Here is a 24,054-nt window from a genome sequence, read left to right on the forward strand (position 1 = left end):
GCATGCCTTTAGCTAAATCTGGCTGCTGAAGGGTAGCTGTAGTGGGGTGAGGCAAATAAGTGCTATTTTCCCTCAGGAAAGCTAGCTTTATTTTCTAAAGGTTAATGAGAAATAGAAGAAAATTGGGCTAGCCAAAAGAATGAAAATAAATGTTTTTTTTTCTTCTTCTTTCCCCCTAGTTTTTCAGAAAAATGCATGGCTTGGTTTTCCTGCAGGCAGTTGCTTCATATCAGTGTACCATGTGGTGACTCAGACATTTCATTATTATAATCCCAGCCAAAGGGGAGATACATTTTACAAGATCCATGTCTCCCCCTTGTCTCTCCATATTGTATGTTTTCCGGGGTGAGAGGAAGCACAGTCTAAACTTTGAAGGTAGTTCATAGTGTCTTTTGGTAGGTCATAGACTACCTTTGCTTTCAGCCTGCAAAGCTAAGAGGAACTCAGGTTTGCAGTGAGCTCACATGTAGCATCAAGGGCAGAACTTGGTTTTGAGTCCCATAATGTGGGGTGGGGGTGTGCAGATACACCGGTAAAGGTTTAGAGCTCCTAACACAGGAGGACTACAAGGAAAGGGGCTTTGGTGAGAGCTGAGTTAATGCATATAGGCTCACAACTGGGGTTGTTACCTTTGCTCAGCTGACAGGCAATAAAGCATTCAGATGCAGTAACTCCAATGAACTCAAAATGTACGTCCAGAACAACCAAGTTCATCTGTAAAACAGATTATTCCTCCTATATTTCCTCCTCTTAGGAAAACTGTTACTGTGTCTCAGTTGCACACCCAGATAAGAACACCAAAAAATGGTTATATATCCTGAAAACACTCCATGAAGGGCTGTAAAAATTCTCAGCAATCTGAGTACAGTGTCCGAGAGTTTGCTCCAGGTCCAGTCCTTCAGTGTAAATCCATGGTAAGCGACTACTGTGCAAAACTGATCTAAGACAGGGAAAATCTGGCCTCCAGCTGACAAGTTTGTTTCCTAGACACAGGTCTGCCTTTTGAACTCCAAAACCTTTGACTGTTGTGAAGCCACCAGTCCCCAGGGGCATGTGAAATATAAATAAATAGAAAACTTGAGGTGCATCTGGTGGAGCCAGTGGTTTCAGAGAGAGGTTACAGAGGAAACATTCTGACTGTTCTTAAATGCTGCACAAACCAAAAAGGGTTAACAAGCTCTCATCCCTCACATACAGGTGGAAAACAAGAACTTTTAAAGTTTAAACAATCTTTGGATAAGAGGAGATACTGGATAGCTCCAAGTAACAAAGACATATTCTTTTGAATCAAGCTATGATAAGTATTTCCTAAGGGAATGCCATATGAACCGTCTGATATACTAGATGTTTGTGGCATTCACCACATGCTTTATGTTCCTTCCCAAAGATGATGTTTCTCTGGCATTAAGAACATGTCATTCTCTGCTGCTCAGCCTACTCTGACAGGCCAGATGTCTGAAAATAAAAAGAAAGTTCAATAAAAATCTAACTCCCAGACTTAGATGCCCGAGTTTTTTGGGGGTAGAGAGAAGAATAAATTCCCACTGCCTTTCAGGAGGGCTGGGCATCCCAGCTCATATCCGCACAGACCAGAGACTTCGGATAAAAAGCAAAGGAAAAGTTTTGAATTATTCCAGAACTCCTTCCACTACCTCACTTCCAGACAGATATGAAGTGACAACACCCTGAAACAAAGCAACACAACTGAGGAGAACATTATCAGATTATTCAGAACAATTCCCATTGTTAGTGACCCAGAATTCATGACTTAGAACAACCTAGAATTGGGAACTCGGCAAATCCTCAAAGCCATTTAACTCTTTCAGTGGCATCCCCCACACCACCACAACAGAAGGGCTTCATTAAGCAGGAACGTAAAAGGAAAGCATCTCTTATTGTAACTGAAGACAGACTAAAAGGAGGGAGTAGATGACTTTACTAGACAGTGCACATTCTCCAAGCAACATCACTATAATCCAAGAGCGAGGAGAAGTCAGTGATTCCAAGCCTGCCACATTATCTGGGATTAAATAGGATACCATATTGTGACAATGAGTGATAGTATAATGCTCAAAGACACAGAAAGAAATACTGTATGTTTTAAGTAACTGGCAGAAGCAGATTCTACGTTTCAGTGTTTTGGCAGGAGAATACAGGCTTGTTCTGGGACTATGTATTCAACTCCCTCATTGATTTAAAGATACAAAGTATCGCTAATGCAACCTCAACATGAGGAAGACAGTTACCAAACCATCAGTAACATTATTTCTTTGCTGTCTTTTGCCTTAGCACACATACCCATTTATTTTTTTTTTTTCCAGTTGCTGACTTTCAGTTAAAACTCAATTAATGAGAAAAACCCCAAACAATAAGGGACTTTATTTTTTATTTTAAAAGGACCAAGCATTAAAGTGACACCCTGTGAAGCACTGAGGAAGGCTGGCAAAATTGCAAACTTGATGTTATTCAAAGCCAAAGGTGAAGATCAACACCCTGATGTTGAAGAAGAAAGAAGAAGAGGAAGAGAGCTGCAACAAAAGCAGCCTGTAGTGACCCGGAGGAATGCCCAAAATAATCTAGTTTTGGCAACACCCTTCTCTGTGCACAAGACAAGGATCAGAAGTGTGCTTCTGTGACTCATCTGCTACTGACCTTTTGAAGAGCAACGGGTTTTGAATTCCAGCCAGAACACCTGGACTTCAGCACTGCGATGCACATTACAAATGAGCAGTGACTGACACAAGTAGGGTACATTACCTCACCTCTTCAAAGACTAGTGGCACAAAAATTTAAGTTCCCTCGAGGCTTCAAGTCAGTGTATGTATTCATGACCTACTTATAGGTAACACAGCAGTCACAGATGTTAGCTGAACCGGCTTGCAGAGTAGCATGCTTTCTATTGCATCTATTCAGTTCTTTGGTACAGGGAAACTATGTGCATATTTAAAGGCAGCAGGTCCTACCAATTTGGAGCTCAATGCACATGATTGAACACCCGCCTCACTTGAAGCTAAGCCAGAAATCCACAAGAGCTTTCAGTTCAGTAGGAATGTTTCACACCAGCCATTCTCCCCATCAGTGATCAACTCAGGTACAGTTGGGTACTTGGTGTATGCTCCCTGTTCACTTTCAAAATGGTTTACAGCAGAAGAGAAGCTGGAGCATGAAACAACATGCACTCACACCAAGATCTACCCTGATGAATCAACATAGCTATGTAACAATGCTTACAAGACCTAGTCTAGGGGAAGGTTTCCCAGCCCATGGTAGGGGTGTTGGAACTAGATGATCTTTGAGGTCCCTTCCAACCCAAAACAGTCCATGAAGACAATCAGAAGAGATGCAATACTATGAGCTGACCTCAAGAAAAAGAAAAAACAAAAAACCAAAAGATGGATTCTCCAAAGAAATGCCTCCTCCTTCTCATAATTCTTTGTGACATGTTGATGAGCATTTTGTCTATCACTCAGGTATGCAGAAGACATGTACACAGACATGGATGCACAAGTCAGAGGAACACGTACTTGATCCAAGCCATGGCAGTCACCATCTGCCAAAAGTAGACCAGTCAACTGTGACAGATGCCTTTGTCACACTTCCCTGCTAACAGTTCATGAGAAATTAAGATCTTAATGGAAAGCAGCCAGAGTCATTCTATCTAGGACTGACTCTGGGTATTTTATTAAAGCAGTTCCTCGAGGAACCAGAAAACAGAGTAGAAAATAATAGAAACCTCTTTAGAAAGATTACTACAAAAAGTTAAAATGCAAACACAACACAAATGCACAGCAGACTTCTGCTTCTCTGTTGATGCATGCTGCATTCACATGAGTTAGGTCTTTCTTCACCCAAAATGAATTGATATGTGAATAAACAATGACAACAACAGGGATCACAAGACCAAACAGTGACTGGCTAATGGCTCCCTCTAGAATTCTGCCTCTTCACATTACACATCATGTTGCATCAAGACCTTCCTCAATAAAACCCAGAAGATGTCACAACTGCCACTTTGCAGTGATACATAGGAGACACTTTATCACCCATTCCTCACAGGCCAGTGTGGACCACTATCCTAGACGCCCTCCCAGATGGAAAGTCCCATTGTGGGAACAAAATGATCTCTGTAAGAAGGGCTTTCATTTTCATACAACCTGATGAGAGGCTGTCTGACTTCAAACAGCTGTAGTGCATGGAGTACTTACACCCTTTTCAGATGTGGGGTGCTGAATCGCAGAGCAAACACATACAAACAGGGGATTGAGAACAACTTTTCTATGCAGCTAGAGTAGAGCTGAGGGTCCCACATATTTATAAAACAGCTGCTAGCCAGGGAGATTTCTGAGCCTGCCTTGCTGCCCAAGGCTAAGGAACAATTGCAGCAATCTTCAGCCAGGCCCCCTCTCCAGATTTTAATTATGCATCTCTACTTTCATCTCCCCCCTTGTACACACCAGCTTGAACACTGTCTCCTTCCTTTACCAAACAACTTGCATATTTCCAAGCGTCTCTTCATCTTAAGCCCACAGACAGGCAGATTGCTTTTGGGTCATTAAATTCAGTCTTATTGTATGAACCAACTACCATGTAAGCCTCACCTTATTTATTTTTTTAAGGAACAAACAAACAAACAATTTGTGGCATCAACAAACAATCCCAGAACCTGATTTGTTGACTGCTTAGGAAACCCATGCATATCCTTTTGTCTTGGGCAAACATTCCTTGTAGCTAACCAGACCACGTTTTAACTTGTGTCTTAATTTAAGTCTGGAAACCCTTCCCCAGCTCTCTGTCCTCAGCTGATGCACGGATTCCCAATAGCTGCAGTACCATGTACTCAGAAAACTCCACATTCAAGTGGTTAGCCCCTTAATCCAGTTCAGCATGCTAACCTCTCTGAGAAGTTTGCCCTTTTGAAATCAATAATCTGAGCTGCAAGGGTAGTTTTATTTAGTCTTCCATTTCATCTAAAAATTAATGAACTCATGGTTACTAGCCTTTCTACAGATTTCTAGTTTCAGACCAAAAAGAGTACCAAAACTAACTGAAGGAGGAAGAACTACCTGAAAAAACTAGCCATTGTCGCTAACACTTTCTTGAGGCTTTACAATCTACACCTGAGAAATCAAAGCCTCCAAAACACATCAAATGAGTCTGGGGCCTATGAAAGAGTCTCAGTGCTAGAAATTCATAGCCAAAATTATTTTGACCATCACACATCCAGTTTTCATCTATGGTACCCTTACCCATTTCTTCACAGAAAAATAGCAGTATTTCTACATACATGGAAAACGTTATATTCCATCTCTATCTTTGCTGAGCAACTGATCACAATCAACAATATTTATGTTTCATTTTCCTTTCATTTACCCCAAGATGCTCACTTTCACACCTAGTATGATTAATTCAAGTTCCTACATGTTGTTGCCAAGACTTACAACATTTGACACAGATATATTTCAGCTGTCTTTTACTGATCCAGCTCCATACTCCAAACAGATTAGGCCCTATTTTACCACTAACATATCACCCACACAAACAAGGATCAACACTTTCTTTCTCCCATCTACCCATCCATCAACCCACTGATATTTATCCATTATCACATGCTTATTTACCTGATTCTCTTTCCTGAAGCTATATTCTCCTCTGTCTTGAACATCCTAGTTTCTCTGTGTTCTTATTCCTTTTTAAGCTCTATTTCAGCTGTCACTGTGAACGACACCTTCTTTTCAAGGGGCTAGTTGCTCTTCTGTTCTTTACTGACATCTCTTTTGCTTCTTTCACCTCTTCAGCAAAACCAACCTTTATTTTTAGGTCTCAAGTACTACTAGTTCCCTTCTTCCATTCTGCCTCCATTGTGACCCAAGCACTGGTCCTTCACGCTAGATGGACACCTGCCTTTTGTAGTCTCCTGCTTGTTAGAACTCTATCACACCAGTACCCTCCTCACCTCTCTAGCATACTAGCTAAAGACAAGTGGTCTCAGCTGCAGGTCCAGCCTTCAGATCATGCACTGCAGCTGTCCCAGGCATACATGGTCTCTGTCAGAAACTCTCAGAAGGATAATACCCATTCACAGCACCTTCCTCCAGGTATGCTCCTGTGCTTCACCAGCCTTTGAACCTCCATGGTCTTCCTGATTCGTATTCAGAATTTTATACTGTCATCATGGTCAGTACTTCTTCTGATAGCTGGAGGTAAAGGAGAAAGCAGATACTCTGGCTTCAGATAGCTGGCATGGACCACCACTGTCAGCAGCTCCCTTCCGAGGAGTGACTTGATTGAGAGTGGACAGGCTCTTAGAAAGCCCCAGTGAAGAAATAACCACTGAGTCTGTTGCTGTGTGAAGATACAGGTAGGAATCATAGAGGAAGAATGGTGTGAAGAAGTGTGTCAATCCACTCTATAGGAATATTATGGTTCAGTTAAGCCCAGCATCTTGCACTGCTGAATGCAGAGAAAGAATAAAGAGGTAGACAAGAAGAAGGGAAAAAATGAAGATGAGGCAACACCGCTGAAGAACTGAATGAATGGAAAGCATGCAAGAGAGAACCAGAAATGCTGAAAATATCAGAGACCAGCCTCTCCATGAATCACAAAAAATAAATACATTTTTTAAAGGATGACAGACCAGAATTGATGTAAGAGTTAAAAAAAGCAAGGCAGGTTTTAGGAGGAAGTTCAGGACATTGTTGCCATCACTTGTGTGCATACAAAATGTCAGATTCTCCACTGATATTGCTTCATTGATTCCAATAAGACTACTAATTTACATTTCTGAAGAGATTATACCTGACCTTGTATCTACCTACCCTGCCTTATGATCTAAGATTTACTGGCAAAGCTCTGTTGAAGTGAATAGGGCTGTGCAGCTGTGCATTTACACAAGGATCCAGCACAAGTCTTGCCCTCTTTACCTGGAAAGTGTAGAAAATGTGGCACTGTTGATGATTAAAGGGCATTCTGAGGAAATTTCCTCTTTTCTGGTATGGCTGTGCTATGTCTGTTTTGTTCTCTACATCTGGATAATTGCACTTCAAGTGAAGGCTTTCTAGACAGCAAAAGGAGGCCCTGCAAAATGAGTTAGAGGAAACCACAAGTTTAGCATCAGAGCCAGCATCCTTCTCTGAATCCTCACACCGAGTCTGGCTGTCTGAAAAGCTCTGCTTGAAAAGGAGCGTAAGATTTCTTCACATGCATATGACAACAGCTGCAAATATTTCCCTTTGGTCCATCACGTGCACACAAATCTATGCTCCATATATATTAAATACAAGCCATGTTAATAGATAGAACAAACACCTACATACTGAGGAAAGCATGCAAGTCCGTAGTAACTCCTTGTGAAGACATGTACCCATTTACACATGGACCTGCCACCTCACATACAATTGACAGTCCAAACAATAAGCACACATGCAATATTTGTGAACACCAGACTGGACCCAGCTCCTGTGACCCTCTGTCACAGCGTAACTCCTGCTCCCCAGGTGGAGCTTTCATCCTTCTGAGTGGCAGATGGATGCACAAATGAAGCTGCTGCTACTGTCACAGGAAAGGATTTCAGCTTCTAGCTGTAACAATAGAGACTTGTCCTTTGGCATCCAGAGGCTGCAGATTCAGTTCCCTCAGATGATCCACCCAGAGTGGTTGTCAAAGCAACCCTGGCCTTAGAGGTAGGGACTTACTGGAAATGACTTTGTAATTATTTGAGATTACTCAGGGGAATGGTCCAAAGTTGTGCATACAGAACCCTCCCCAGAGTGGAGTTGAATGATCTGAAATACCACCTGGCCACCTCTCACCTCTCTGTTTAGGCTCACCAGAGACAACTAAATTCTGTATGATGAGGCAATAAATCTTTCCTTGGCACCTTCTGCATCCTTTCCTGCCCTAGATTTGCTTCTTACTGAATGCTGTGGTGGTGAAACTTGCCAGCCCAGCACCATTGATGTTTTGTGTTTATCCACACCAAGGGGAGCTGCCGCACGTGATCCTCTTCTACCAACATCCAACCTGTGCAAGTGGGGAGAAAGCAGGGTAACCTCTAGGATTAGCAGGCCACTCAACTGCCATAAAAATAATGAAAGGAGCTTCGTGAGTCAAACCGAGTCCACTTAGGAAACCAATGGACAATATCTCAAGGGACAAACAAGCAACAATAAAACCAAAAAGACTGAGGTTAAAAATCACTTCAAAAACATGAAACTGCTAGTGTTAAGCATGCTGTGAATCTGTTTGCCATATATTTTAATCATGTAACTGATCAGTCCACTGTAACATACACCACATGTTAAGATAGATGCAGCAGATATAAAACCAGTCTGATTTCACACAGTAAAAATGTGTACATGCAAACAGTAATCTATTAAATGCATTTCATACAAAGAGTTTCTTCTTATCATTTTAAATACACGTCCCGATTGTTTTGCCCAGTTTGGAGCCCAGTTGAGTATTCTGGGACTGTCCCAAACCCCATACGGGTCAAGAGCTCACTGACTCCAGTGGGTGTTGGATCAGATCCTACGAGATCAAAATTCCTCTAAGGACTAGTGTTTCAGTGTGGTAGGGTTTGCATTCCATACAGAATACACTGTAGTTACACCATCCTTACAGTGTAGCTACAGCGTCACGTTAGAGCTGAACAGCTACAAACATGGACTGAGAACAAATTTAGCAGTCTGGATGATGAGCAAGTCCAAAATATGATCTATCTGTTGTCCACCTCTGCCGCAGCTCTTGCGAAGCATCACCAGCAAATATTCAGCTAGCATGTTTCGGCCCCTTCTTACCCATTCGAGTCATTAATCATTCATCTTAATTATCTCAGTGGTATTTTGTGCTCCTCCCCCACCCACGCCGCCTGTCTGTTTGTGGTATCCATCTGTTGTTCCTAATCATATACTTGGACTGCAAGATCATTGGAGAAAGGGCCATTTCATGACGTGTGCACACCACTTCATGCACTCCAACCTCAGCCACCAGTTGAGACCTCACATTGTGTCTCACGACGAATCATAGCTGCTAATGATAATCGTCAGATATGCTGCGCATGCATAGACACACATGTATGTGTGTATATATACACACTTAGTATGTGTATCTGCATGTGTATTAGGAACTCACGTGCACATGGAAGTCTACTGAAGACAGGTATGTCTGCAATTAAGGCAGGTGCCACTGAGATCAGGGGAAGGAGGAAAGAGAGTGGCAAGATCAAAGTTTCATATGTGAAATTTTAGCTCAAACTATCTTCTGCCTGCTCACCCCCTCTAGCTGCAGTCCACAGCCTTGCAGCAACAAACAGCGGGAACCACCCGCCACACTTCAGCAACACAGTTGCTCTGTGGATGGAAATACGTTTCTGAATCGAACTACTGCATCGTGCACAACGTAGGGGAGTATCTGAGGTATTCTGGGGTCTGGTGACAAACGCACTAACATTGGCATGGACTTCCATAGGAGCAGGATAAAGGAGATGTGTGCTTTAGCAAGGCTCACAGTGTGCACTGTGGCATAGAAGGGAGCAGCAATGCCAGTGAGACTGAACATGTCTTCCTTGGCCTTAAGCTACTCGTCATTTCAAAACTTCCTTCTGTTTTGTTACCTATAGTAAGAAATGGCTTGAAATGTTACTGAAATGTATTTTTATGAGATCTGTACCTGAAACTGAACATTTAGGTGGACCTGGCCTGGAATGAATGGTTAAACAAAAATTTCCAGAACTAGTTGCCCTCCACTGATATCACATTTTGCTCACCGAGATACACTTCCACTTTGCCATATTCACAGACACATAGATATCAAGACAGACAAATCCAAAGTGATCTTTCTTACTCATACTGCAGATCAAACTAAAGCTTACCCATATATCCTCTGCCAAGTTGCAAGACTTTAGGCCAGCCTAATAATTTCAAGCAAAGACAAGCAAAGTCTAGGAGGCACAGAGCATCAACAAAGTTTAAGCCCTTGTGTAAACCTGTGTGCACAGAAGAGTAGACATGTCCACAGCTAGGGCTAGGTGTGCCAGCTGCCTCCAAAATCCTCTGCTCAACACCAGCCATATCTGGAATGTGCATGCTCAAAGCAGGTGTGAGGGGCTGTGATCCTGTATTTCAGCCAGGGCTGAGTACCCATCAAGTGCCTGCAGGCCAGTCTGACAGGTCTTCTTCCAGAAAAGGATGTTGAGGCAGTGTGTGTGTCCAGCTCTTTATCACCTGTGGCACTATCTTCCATGGTGGAAAAGATAACTGAAAGATCTGTTGACAAGGAACTGATTCTGTTTCATGAAGAGACTCACTGCATGTATTGGAAAAGGAAATGTATGCTTTTGCAAAGCTCACTGTGTGCATGATTTGGGAAAAAACAGAGAACTTTAACCCAAAGAGCTGTCATTCTCCTGCTAACAACAAAGTCACTTTAGCAGAGATGGACCCAGGGATTAAAAAAAAAAAAAAAAAAAAAAATGGAAAAAAGGCATCAATACAAGCATATACAATGGGTTGTCTGGTACATTGCTAATGACTATCATCTGGGTGCAACAACGGTAGGATGAGAAACTATTTCTTAATGTACACAGAGCAAAGGAAACCCCTTAAGCAAAGATACCAGCAGAACAATTAGATGGTTAATCATAACTTTGGCCATGTGAGGTTTTCTCCATTTTTCTACTTCAAAGGAGCAGTGATTAATAAACAGTGTTGCTCTTCTGGAGAGATGAGTCAGCCCCCAGCCCACGCTGGGGTTATCCTCACGCTGCTGCTACTGCTGTTCAGAGCATGTGAGTGTTCCCCAGAGAGGAGAAACACTTCATTTAGCTTGTGGTGCTCCACACCAGATCACACAGCATTGCGCTCCATGGCCTCCCTCCTCGCACTCTCAGGAGACTGCCATGCTTGTGGATAAGGAGGAATCTCCCAGGGGGTGTGTGTGTTCTCCTTCACAGTGAGTATTGTCCAGCTCCAGGTGAGGAACAATGGAAGAAAGGCCACAGGATGGATCAGAAAAGCTATGATACAGGTCAGAGATTTTGCTAATTGTATCTGGCTTTGAACTAGGACTAGCAGATTGAAAGGCATCAGCATTCACAATTAAGTCTGTGAGAATCAGGTTAGTTAAAGACGTTGCATGGGTGCTGGGAAAAAGAGTGGGCTAGCAAATGGAGTGAGTCCCTCCCTTGGTCATGGCTAACCCTGAAGGAACTTACCCAGACCCATCAGGAGTTGAGCTCAAGCAGCTGCACATGAAGGACACTTTACACAAGTCCCACCTAACACTTAGGAGGGAAAGGTCCAATCACAGACACGCTGTGATCACAGAAGGCAGATGAGTCCCACTCTTCTTTCCACCAAGAGAAATAAATGCCAGTCCATGATCTGTATCAATCTCCGCCTTTCTCTCAGGGATGGATGGATCCATCTGTAGGGAGGATAACACTGGAAGCCCAGGCAGCGGCAGCAGACAAACACATGGTGTTGCTGTTGCCTGTCTCGGGAGACACACCAGAGAGCTGAAAAAGGGAAGGGGAAGTGTGCCTGTCCTGAGAGGACCAGTAAGTCTGTGTGTGTGTGTCTGTGGGAATTTAACAACAGTCAGGCATCCCACAAAGCTAACCCTCTTTCCACTTACACTCCCTTTGTTTCATGCTCTTATAGATGTAGTGTGTGTAACCATGAAGCAATAGTTACAAATATCTCCTGCCTGGGTTTGGTGACACCCATATGAGCAGTGTATGCCTATTCCCTGCCTTTGTAAAACTACTTTTACATGTCATTTACTGTCCACTGCCAAAGGCCTGGCCACTGAGATGGCACACCCTTCTCAGCCCTGTTCCTGCATTGTCTGTGCTCAGAGGAGGGTCCCACCTGGTCTGAGGTACTCTACAGGTTGTTGCCAACAAACCAGGCGCTTATCCAGTCTCTCCCACCACAGAATTAGCACAGTCAGTGGAGAAGCCCCAATCTATCAGCTGAAGATAGCCTGATGTTTTAACGCACTCTGGTCTTGTTACTATCCACAATAACTGTGAGATAGACATTAGGTCTGCCGCGAATTTCCTCCCTGCCTCTGCTATGAGGGCCCTCAGCTCCCCAGGGCATCCGTGCCTGAAGCATACTTGTGTAGCTCCTCCCTGGCTCTCCAGAGGACATTGCACTGCAATGACACTTGTTCCTTTCAGCTGCTTGCATTCTCTTAGCAGGGCTTTTCTTTCCCTGCTGGAGCTCCGGGCGGGAAGGAGCAGCCACAGAAGAGCTGGCTCTGCTTAGCAGGGCCTCTGCTCATTTCCTGAGCACTTTTTGACGCGTTCCGTTTGTGACCAACCTTGGGCTGGGATCCCAGCTGATATTTTAACTTCAGCCTCAGTAGATTTCAAACTTCAGCCACTATAAATAATTCCCTGACATGCACTCCGCCTGCATTTTGGCACCTTTGCTTGTGTACTGTATATTTAACTTTCATTTTTTTTAAATGTTTCTTAGCTTTCTCTGTGTCAGCTGTCAAGAAGACGGCAGCATCTCGGTGAAGCTGCCTGATCCTTGGTGAAGTCTGGAGACACCAGATTGGTTTGACAACTCCGTGCATAATAATAATCACATTCTCTACTTAACAAGAGACAGACGAAGCGGTGTGCCATGTTCTAGGAGATGTTTACAGGACAGAGAACATTGGAACAACCACATGGCTTCAAACCAGGGAGCGATCTACATGAGGAACCTGTTTCAGCAGTCACCAAAACTGGAAACTAAGCAGTCTGTAAACAAAAAGGATGCAAAAATTCTCTCTTGTGGTAGTCAATAAGAAACTTTACCCACTCAGACTGTTTATTCCTAAGACTTCTCAAAGTTAGTTTCTGCCTTAAGATATCAGAATTCCTCACTCAGCCTAGCAAAGCATTTACTGTTTTTTAAGCTTATGCTTAATTCTACGTATGCAGCCAGCTCTAATGGGATCATTTAGTGTGTTAAAAGTTTACCAATTCATGTCTTAGAAATCATCTAGGCTGGATTTTGCTTAACAGAAGTGAGAGAACTCGTGTTTTTTTTCCAGGTGTCTTGGGCTTCTTTTGAATCTGCTATACAAGGAGTCCTCTCATATCACATACAGATAGGTATGTCTGAACTGCTTGGTCTCAGACTTTAGACTGTCCCATGGTGCAGGTGAGAACCATCATTGGGGAAACATGGAGACTGGCCTTCCCCTTGTGAGTGCCTCTCCTAGCCATTGCAAGGAGGGTTAAGTTCTCTGGAAAAAAGGATTTTACAGCAAAAAGTCATCTCAAGTGCTGCACGTGCCTCTTGTTGGGTGTCATCCACCCCACTGCCTTAACCTTTCATCAGGGTTCCTTTCACAGCATTTGAGAGATGCACAGACATCTGAGGCCTCCTTCCAGGCTCCCCCTTCTCTTGAAGCTTGATCTCCTAAGTTCTCCTAAGTGTAAGCCATGTATTTGTTTGGAAGCTCTTTGGCTAATTTTACTCCCTGTCTCCTGCTCACTCTGGAATTTTGTTTTTCTTCTTTTTTCCTTCCCTTCCTCAGTAACCCATAAAACAAAGGGGGAGGGAGGAAAAGAAAAAGAAAAGAAAATACATCAAGAATCCTTTGTCCTGTATCAGGGACCTGCCCAGCTTTGCAACGGTAGAGTCACTGGGTGAGGCAAGGTGGTCTTGTCTCCTACTAGATGCCCATCAGATGTCTCACGGGAAACCATTTCAAACATTGCTGCTTGCTCCAGATTCAGTAGGTAGATCTGTTATGGTAGATCTGGATGGCCCAAATCAAAGCCCAAGCATCTGTAGAGTTTGGCTTCAAGACAAGGTTTGAGCTGAGCTATCCTAGAAATTCCAGGTTTCTCTGGCCAGAAGTTGGGCAGGATGGAAATGGGCATAGAAAACTGTCATCACAAGGTAGGGGAAGCTGGGAGCAAATTCTAGGCAGGCTTTAAGCTTTTCAGGATTGTTCCCCAGCTGGCAGAAATCTAGCTTAGCTGCAAGACAGTCAGTGGAACCACGGGGATTCACACCACGCAAGAATGTAGCCTTCAAAAAAAGTCATGGCATTCCAGGGTTTAACGGACAACTGACAGAAAACTTGACATGTATTTAAACGCCATAGCTCTATGCCTTTAGATCACAGTGGGAGGGCATTCCCAGTACTCATGAGAGAACTCCAAGAAGTCTTCCAGGAAACTCAGATTACTGACACCTGTGTGGCTCGGTTGTCATCATCAGGGAACTCAACTGCTGTTGTGCTTGGTGTGGCTCAAGCGCACAGCAAAAAGGTGATCTCCAGAGAGTCTGAAAACCCCAATTTTCAGGACATTTCTTTGTACGTCATAAAGGAGCAAAGAAATACACAACTTCCACTCTTGTATCAGTTGCATCACTTGAGGGTCTATCAAGCAGTCTTTGCCCATGGTATTAAACATTCCCTTAAGGGAGAGGAAAAGCAGACTTTGGAGGCAGCTATTTTTAAGCCAGGACAGAGCACCACCACACCATGTTGCTTCCACTTTCAGTCAGAGGTCAAATCATTTTGATGCCAACTTTTTCACATCTCCTGAAGCTTGTGCTGTCCCAGATGAGGCTGTCACGAGACTCTTATCCACATTTGTCCATGGTGAACCGAATTATTTGAATGAGGATTTTCAGACACTGAAGAAAATCTCTAAGGCTTGACTTTTTTTCTTTTTTTTAAAAAAAAAACAAACCCAAAGCAACCAACTATACAAGGTGACTCTCCATGTATGTTATAGTTGTTTGCATAGGTTAAGACACCATTAATGTACAGAGTCATGAAGCAAAGATGTCTGGCGCTTAGCTGTCATTGAAGTGAAAAGCAGAGTAAGCCAGCAACACTGGAAATGAAGCGGAATGATTTTTTTTTTTCTGAGGGTAAAGGGCAAGCAAGCAACATATCAATGCCCCTGCCTTAGGTATTTCAGGATGTTTTTTACTACATGTTTCTGTGTCAATAGCTTCTTGTTTGGTCACCAACAAAGAGGTGCAACTATTTATTCTGCCTTAGCATTATAATGCTCATGATTCTGGAGGAGAGTCCTAACTGAGATATTTGAAGTAACTAAGCCTTGCAGAAGTTATCACGATTTGTTTTTCATTACCCCTGATTCACCAGCAGGGAAACTGAGGCAGCAGGAGGTAATACACAACACAGTGGTAGATGGAGAAGAGAATGTCTTGCCCCAGACTTCCAGCCATTTGGCTCTGCCTACCAGACAATCTTGGCTCCTAGGTAAATAATGGAACTGTCACACCCAAATGTTATTTTTAAACTGCGGGTATTGGGTTTGGCACAAACTCCAGCAAAGCACAGCATGACCAAGGGAGTCCTAAGGAACAAGTGCCCTGCACAGATGGAGCTGCTTTGGGGAAACCTTGTTGTTCTGCGACATTTATGCAATCGGTTGAAAGGGAGCCCAGGCTCCAGCCTAGCAGCTGGACAAGAGCACAGGGAGAGCCTGGGCTAGGATGACCCAGGAGGACGGTGGAGCTGGCTCCACCAGCCACCACCTCTCCACCCGTATGCCCTGGCCCAAGCCGCGCCGGTCAAATCCATAGGGGGGCAGCAAACCCTTTGCAGACATGGGACTCGATTCCCAAAATGATCCTCTTCCAAACTCTGCCCTTGGGCAGCTAGAAAGCCTACACATGCACAACACCCCTTTGGAAGGTCAGCATGGGTTCTGGAAGCTCAGGGGAGGGAAGATGACCCTGCAAAGTCTCTTTGGAACGTGGATGGCCAGTTCAGGTCAGCAGGTGCGGGGGGTGTTTTGTGTGTAAGCCCATCAGTAAAGCTAACAGGGCTCTGGGAAAGCAGGTGAATTGTGCAACTCACAGCTGGGTTCAGGTTTCGATATGAAAACTCACACTTTCATGTAAGACTGCCAGAAACCTTTTGTCGTCCAGTGGATGCGGGCTCACTTTGAGAAATTTGGGGCATATATGTCCAAGGTGCTCAGGGCTTTTATAATTGCATCAATATGTTAACAATGTAAGGACAGCCACACTGGATCAGAGCAAAGGTCCATCTACCTTCATACCCAGCTTCCATGGTGACCAGCCACAGACATGGAGGAAAGAGGATAAGAAAAGAGCACACATGGACTTCCCCAGCTCAGGACATTCCCCTGTCTCCAGAGGTACGCACCTCCAGCCAGCTTCATGGTACCCCATGTCCCTATGCTTCCCTCTCACAGCTGCAGCATTGGCGCAGAGCAAGACTGCATTTAAGAAAGTGGCCAGAACTTGCATTTAATCTGCTTTTATAGACAGAGCTGAGACGAAGAAGCAGGTGGAATGGTACTACAATGAAATGAACCCCTTGTCAATTATCCCTCAAGTGACCCTGAATCTTAGGGCACAAAGTTCATTTTGAATCTGCACTAACTGTGCCCTCTCTCTCCTCTCAGAGCTCTCCAGTCAAGCATCTCTAGAAGCTTGCATTCATGTGATGGAGGGCAGGAAGATACCATTGTTTCCAACTGTATTGTGTTGGTGCCAAAAGCCCCAGTGCAGACGAGCATTTGCAGATGCAGTGCTGAAGGACCACTGCACAGAGAAGCCCAAACAAAACACCTTGCTACATGTAGTCACCCAATAAAACTGAGAGTTGGACTTGTTCTCTGGACAGGCAGTGGAGAATAGACTAAGAAGGCATTCAGGTGACTTACCCGATATCCCACAGGCAGCCAGTGGTGGAGCTGGCATTAGCTCTCAGCTTTCCCGACTTCTCCCCTCCCAAGCTCCAGTCATGCTGTCCTTTTCCTGCTCGAATGTGCTTCTCTCCACCCAGCTGTCTTTACTGAACAGGCTTCCTACAGCGCCTTTTAGGCAGCTGTCAGGTTTGCATGAGTGTCTCCACTCCATCGAATGGGCTGTCCCCCTCTGTGCTGTCCCTGTGTGTGCCGTTAACCCTGATTTCCCACTGAAGTAAATGAGGAAAGAGCAAGACAGATAGCTCCATGGCAGCTGGATGGGAGCTTGCCTCCCCTTCTCTGCAGGAGGCAATTTTTCCCCACTTTTCCCTTCTCCACTAACAGCTTTCCTTACAGACCCTTTGTCTCCAGCTCCCTCCCAAGGAAAATAAATAAATAAATAAATAAATCCTCCTTTTCCCTCTTCCCTCCTGAAGAAGAGCTAGTTCCCTTCCTCCCAGCTCCTAATCCCTCCAACATGCTGCAGACACAGAATTAACCCTAGTGAGTGGTGGACAGGTGAAAAACGAGACCACTCCTGTTTCTACTTTTCTTCTTGGTAGGGGGTTAGGGGAGAATTGGTCCCATCCCATCTCTCGAGCTGTTCCATCTTAAAACAAACATTTTCCCTCCCTCAGCCCCCGAGCACTCTGGTTGCTGCTCGCCTCCACTAATAGCATCCCAGACTAAACAACTCTATCCCCCTTTCCTCTGCTCACTTGCCTGCTCCAGGTACTGCCTGCCTGAGCTCAGGGAAGGGACACAGTTGCTACATCAGTTCCTAAGCTGTACTGGGCTCCCAGGGAGGGGAGGAGAAAAAACTGAAAAGAAAGGAAAAGGCAGTCTTCAGAAACAGGTTAAGAAATGAGCCTGCATATGCAGGGAGATGCAGCCCTAGCAGAAGCGAGCCTTTTCAGCCATGCTGATGCTTAACAGAGGGGTGCCTGCCTTCCCCAGATTTATCTCAACCCCTCTGCAGCAGTAACCTATCCAGCTGCATCTCCCTTTACTTTACAACAGCACAGCATCCTTCACCCAGGATCCTAAACAGTGCTGTTTAAAAAGCCTTCTGTCTGGCCCAGCTGTGCAGGTGCCCAGGACGAATGTAGGAACAGAGAGGAGACTGCCTGACCCCAGCACAAACGTGCCTTACCCTGTGATCGATTCTACACTTTGTCAGACTAAATGACTTTCTTGGTTGTTTCTGCCATAAGGATCTAAGCACAGAGGGTAGGAATGGAAGTCCATGCAGGAAGCTCACAAAGCATTTGCCTGAAGATACTGGTCTTGCAATTCCCTGAAACTTCAAAAGCAGAAAACCAGAAATACTAAAATAACAGACCCTGAGCTCTGAAGCTCAAATAGAAAAGGTAGGGCTAGACAAAATTTTCCTCAGCATTGTTCCCCATGGTGGAGAGTGAGGCTAGCTACCTGGTGGATGCAGGGGAAAACAGCCTCCAAAACTGGACTGCGGCAAAACCTGGGGTTGGATCCAAGAGGAGGGCTGTAGAGAGTCCTCTGCCAGAAAGAAAGGTTTATCAAGGTCTTTCTGTCTATTCTGAAAGTGGTTTTGATTAAAGAAGAAATTACCACCAGTTTCCTTCCCTTGTCCCAGTACCACATAACACCATTCCCATTTCCTTCACTGCCAGCTTGCTCTAATAAAAAGCAGAATTATGCCTGAATAGCATGTTGCACAAAGATGGACCTGCCAAGCAGTTAAATCGATGCATTCACCAGCTGTCAGTCAGACACATGCATACACAAAATCCTTGCTTGCCTGTAAACAAGACAAATTTCTTTCTCAGCTGCTGTATATGAATTTCAAGCTGCCATGGAATAAACATGTCTCCGCTGGGGTTTTAGTGCTGTGCGCAAGGTGATCTGGAAGGGCAGGCTTGCAGAGCTACCTGTCTTTGCAAGTCCAAAGTCCTGACACCTCCTGGTCTGTGAAAGATCTCCATGAATGCCAGGGGTTTTAATTTCAGACTCTAACATTTTAATGGTCTTTGCCTGAATGACCAATATAGGTAGGACCAAGTGGAGGTAACCTCAGTGGCTTCCATGTGATACCTGGCAGAGTCAGCCCAGTATTAGTCAATGCCCCAAATGGCACAGCAAGATCTTGCCATCATTCGAAGCAAGCTTAGTTAAGCACTTAAAATGCCATGCTTCTCAGACACCAGCTATTTAACACATTTAATGTACAAAGAATTACAAAGAGGTGGAAAGGAAAGTGAGGCATGGTTTCCTCTAGGCCCTCTCCTGAGTAACTACTAGCAGAAAAGCAAAAAGGAGTCAGAGAGATACAAGGCTTTAGCCTTGACATTAGCCATTTCCAGCATGCTGCAAGTTTATAGCCCAGGGTGTAACTTCTGAAAGCCATTCAGCATCATCTGCCAGGGAGTAGGAGAGAGGAGTGAATGCCACTGAATCCAGACCCAGTGCCTATAATCCATGGCAGTGAATCGATGAGGCAGAGAACAGCTTCTAAATTATTCGTAGCACAATAGGACATGAACATGGAGCAGGACAGCCAAGTGGCATGAGACCTTCCTTGCAAAGAATGCCCACACGGGCAGCAGTAAGCAGCAGGAAAACTTGGCAGGACAATGGGTGCTCCCACCCCAGCCAGGCAGAGGGAAAGGTGAGGGCTACAAGCTGTGCATGCTGCCAAGTGTCACTGCCAGCCCAGAGCAGTTTGTTCTCTCCAGTAATTAATGGGGCTAGAGCCACTTCAGCACTGCAGGAGAGATGCTCCATGAGCAAACACCATCTGCATGGCGCAGAGACAGACCCACAGGAAGCATGTCCTCTCACTCAGGGCAGCCTGCAGCTCCTTGTCCCTCACGTGCAACCACCAGAGAAGTAACCTGCCATCACATAGAGTGGAGGACAGTGGCTAGAAGGGGCAGCAGCTTGTGTGCACCATAACAGCAGTGCTAGGCACCACTAAAACCAGCATGAAATAAAGACACATAGGGCAGTTTGCTCTGATCCACCACCCTGTCCTGGGCCTCAGACCCATGGTGGGCACAGTCCAGTCATAGCTGGCTGGAGTAAGGGAGGAAGGTTAGGGCACCCCAACTGCAGAGGCTGTTATGAGAAACCCGGCACAGCTCTCCTCCATCCCAGCATTTCTGGCTTCTCTTCCTCCACTCCTTCTCCGTCCTCACCAGCAAGCTTATCTCAGCAGTCAAGCATATCCGATCAAAGCCCTCTGTCCAGCAAGCTGCCTCTTCCTTGGGACAAGTCCCAAGGCACGCTGCAAAGAATGTTTTTCCCTTCTAGCCCCCTTTTCTGCAAGCAGGTGGAAATATGAGGTCTCCCCTTTCTTTCATCTCCCAGTTTGATTTTCCTTGCTCCAATTCTTAGAAGTCAGGGGATAGTTCATTAAAAAAACAAGCCATACCAACACTTGAATAGCTCCATAGAAAGATTCCCTTCATGGAAAGCATGACTGAACATAATACGAAGGGATGTCTTCTGAGAGGTTTTTTAATCTGGCTATGAAACATAGTTGAGGGTTATACCCTGGTTTTATCATATTGCCTATAATAAGGGGAGTTCTAGGGAGCAATCTAGGTATTTTATTAGTACCTGGTCAGTGTCACCAGCTCCACACATCCAAATATCACAAGAGACGTTCAGAACACTAAGAAACCTGCTTTAAATAATCACAAGCCCTTTATTATTTAAAACCCCAAAAGACAGACCTTCCTTTCTTTGACATCTGTTTTTCTGAGGTTTTAAGATTTATGGCATCAAACACTGCATGTATAAGGGTAGAGTTTGGTTGGGCTTTTTCCGAGCTCAAAGTTACAAGTCTCATAAATCCCATGACTCCAGGAGCTTAGTCTTTGGAGAAGAAAAAACACCAAATATAGGACGATTGCCCCAGAATTGACAAGTCTGGTTGCTAGCTTCCTTCCCAATAAATTATTTTGCACCTTTCTCACAGCAGGTCACAGGTTCCTCTAATCATATGGCCACAGCTATTTAGAAGGGACAAGCATTTGGGACCAGGTTTTGAAGGGGGACACTCGTGTACGTATATCAGAATAAGAAAGTTGAAATGTTCACCCAAAACTGTATCTCTCCTGCTGTCTCAAGCCACATCGTGTGAAGCTCAAGGGCAGCCTTGGCTGCAGTGACCATGAAATGGTGGAGTTCAAGATCCTTTAGGCAGCAAGGAGGGTGCATAGCAAGCTTTCTACCCTGGACTTCAGAAAAGCAGACTTTGGACTCTTCAGGGATCTGTGTGGTAGGGTACCATGGGATAAAGCCCTGGAAGGAAGAGCAGCCCAAGAAATCTGGTTAATATTCACAAATCACCTCCTCTAAGCTCAGGAGTGATGTATCCCAACAAAGAGAAAGCCAGTTAAGAGTGCTGGAAAGCCTGCATGGATGAACAAGAAGATCCAACACAAAAAGGAAGCCTACAGAGGGTGGAAGCAAGGACAGGTAGCCTGGGAGGAATATAGAGAAATTGTTTGAGGAGCCAGGGATCAGGTTAGGAAAGCTAAAGCTCTCATAGAATTAAATCTGGCCAGGGATGTCAAGGACAAAAAGGAAAGCTTCTATAGGTACATTGGTGATAAAAGGAAGACAAGGAAAAACATGAGTCCTCTCTGGAAGACAACGGGAGACTTTGTTACCTGTCATATGGAAAAGGCCAAGGTACTCAATGACTTTTTTGCCTTGGTCTTCACCAGCAAGTGCTCCAGCAAAATCACTCAAGTCACAGCAGGCAAAGGCAGGGACTGGGAGAATGAGAACTGCACTCTCCAGCTGTGGTCAGCGGCTCAGTGTCCAAGTGGAGACCAGTGATTCCTCAGGGGTTGTTTTGGGACTGGCGCTGTCCAACATCTTCATTGGCCACATGGACAGTGAGATTGAGCACACGCTCAGCAAATTTGCCAACAACAGCAAGCTATGAGGTGCCAATGACACACTGAAAGGAAGGGATGCCAACTATAGGGACCTTGGCAGGCTTGAGACATGGGTCCATGCAAACCTCATGAAGCTCAACAAGGCCAAGTGCAAGGTCCTGCACCTGGGTCAAGGCAATCCCAAGCACAAATACACAACATAAAATAGAAAAATAAAAAGCGCCAAAAAAACTAAGGATAGACAATCCTTAATAACTTTGATGACTTTCAAAAAGAAGAGCATGGAGTGTTTTTTCCCCCATGTATTTTCAATTTCCTGAAATGACATGCGAAGAAATGGACAATCCAGAATATGTTTCAGAAAGCATAACTGCAGAAGTTATTCATTATCAGTAGGAGTGATTAGAAATTCAGCCGCTGGGTTGGCTTTTTCTTCTACTTACAAATTATCCACAAACTGATCCTAATTTTTCCCAAGTGATTCTACAACTTTCAAAAGTATACCCCCTGTGGGTTAGGAAGTCCACAAATGTAATGGGTCAGCAGTACCCAGCTCCCTTTGATTTCTTTGAATAACTCAGCCTTCACCAGACCATTGAACAAAACCAGCTGGTCGCTTGGAGTTTCTCGCATGCTTTCCACTCAGATTTTCATTTCTTGCTACTCAGGACATGTGACTGCTCATCTGTGCTACATGGTTTGATTCTACAGCTTGACTAGATGACCAAAGACTTTTAAAATAAGAGAACAAGCAAGGCTGAATGATGAAGAAGTCACTTACAGTTCACATTTTTTTGGACAAAACAAGCATTTGTGCTAAAGTTTGCAAAGCCTTTTAGATTCATAAACATTTTCCCCACTGCCCAAAGGTCATCCACATACTTATAAATAACCAATAATATAACTCTTTGGAGATCAGCAAAGCCAAGTCAAACTGAGAGTTTGCCAACATGTCCACAATACTGTTTATTCCATTAATGCAGCAGGCCCTGCACCGAAGCACTTGACTCTGCTCCTTCAAAATTAGATGAAAGAAATGAAAAAAATCAAACAGAAATCAAAATCCATCTGAATGAGTCAGAACACCACATGATGGCTGTCCCCTTGCAGACCACTCTGCATCAGGTACTTCCACCAGTCTGTATATGAGATGTCAAACCATTCAGTCTATAAACCCACTATATTATAAATCCTAACATCCTGTCGCAGTGGATTTGAGGAATTTTTTTAAAAGTTTTAATTCAAGCCTACCTCCATCAAAACAGCAGTGTTACAATAGTTCAGAAGCAAGTGGGTTTGATCCCAAGCATGCCAAAAGGCAGAGGGAGGGAGATAGTAAAGGGGAACAGCAAAATCTTTTCACTTTCTCTCCTCAGCACCATTGCGAAATCTTTCTCCAAACATAAGATTCAAGTCAAGTTGCCATGTTTTAAACAAACCATGGTATGTTATTGTACTATGCTTCTGAAACAGGGAATGTAGGTCAAGAACTTTTGGACCTCTCGGGTTTTAAGGTATACAAACTCTGGCAAGCATTGCTATCTGCACTTTTTCTTTTACTTTCTTTTCCTCCCTTTTTTCTCTCCTGTCCTCTCCCCCTTTTGCTTTTTTCTCTCCAGTCTATTCATTTTCCCCTTCCCTTTTTCCTTTTGCTTTCCCTTTTCCCTTCCCTTCTTCCCTTTTTCTCTCCCTATCCTTATACTGGAAAGCAGCTGCAAGCTGCAGCTTCAAATAAAATACTCTGAAAAGCACCGTTATGTTTATTGACACATTTTCCATTCTCAGATTTTTATCCAGTAGGACACGAAACAAGTATTCAAAAAATGCACGTGTGTGTGCAGACAAGCATGCATAAATATATGCCTGCACATCTAGTATGTGAAAAACACACGAAAAGTGTGTTTGCATGCATGTGCTTATGCTTGCACTTGTACTTTTTTTTACTTCTGCAGCCTTAGGGAAATTTGCAGGCTGGATGCTGCAGGCTGGCTCTGTGCATTATGAATCGTGTCAGTATGAATAATGGGGGCAACTGATTCTGCCAAAGGGTCATGGAACAGCAAGTACGTAAAAAGGCAAGATTGTCCAGGAAGTACACGCAATATCAGCCAGGGTTTGAAATGCGCTGCCAGACAGAGACCAAGATCAAATTATAAACTCTAAGGCCAGGAGAAGCACAATGCCCATTTCTGCTGACCCCTTGCAAGGGCATGAACTACAGACTGCCACCCACAAATCCCAGCAACTGAAAGTACAAAAGCACTTAAGCAGGTGTTTAAGAAGTCAAGCTCTACCTTGGACCTTGTTAACAGAGTCCTCTTGGTCTTACTGAGCTGGAAGATCAGGGACAGGTCTTCTGCTGATGACACCCCCCTGATTTTAACTGTTTTCTGTATTATCATTTAGACAAAGATCCAGGCATAATACAGATATCCAGTACAGGGCTGA

This window comes from Nestor notabilis, unplaced genomic scaffold (assembly GCF_000696875.1).
Source record: "Nestor notabilis isolate BGI_N333 unplaced genomic scaffold, ASM69687v1 scaffold4718, whole genome shotgun sequence".
Lineage (NCBI taxonomy): Eukaryota > Metazoa > Chordata > Aves > Psittaciformes > Psittacidae > Nestor > Nestor notabilis.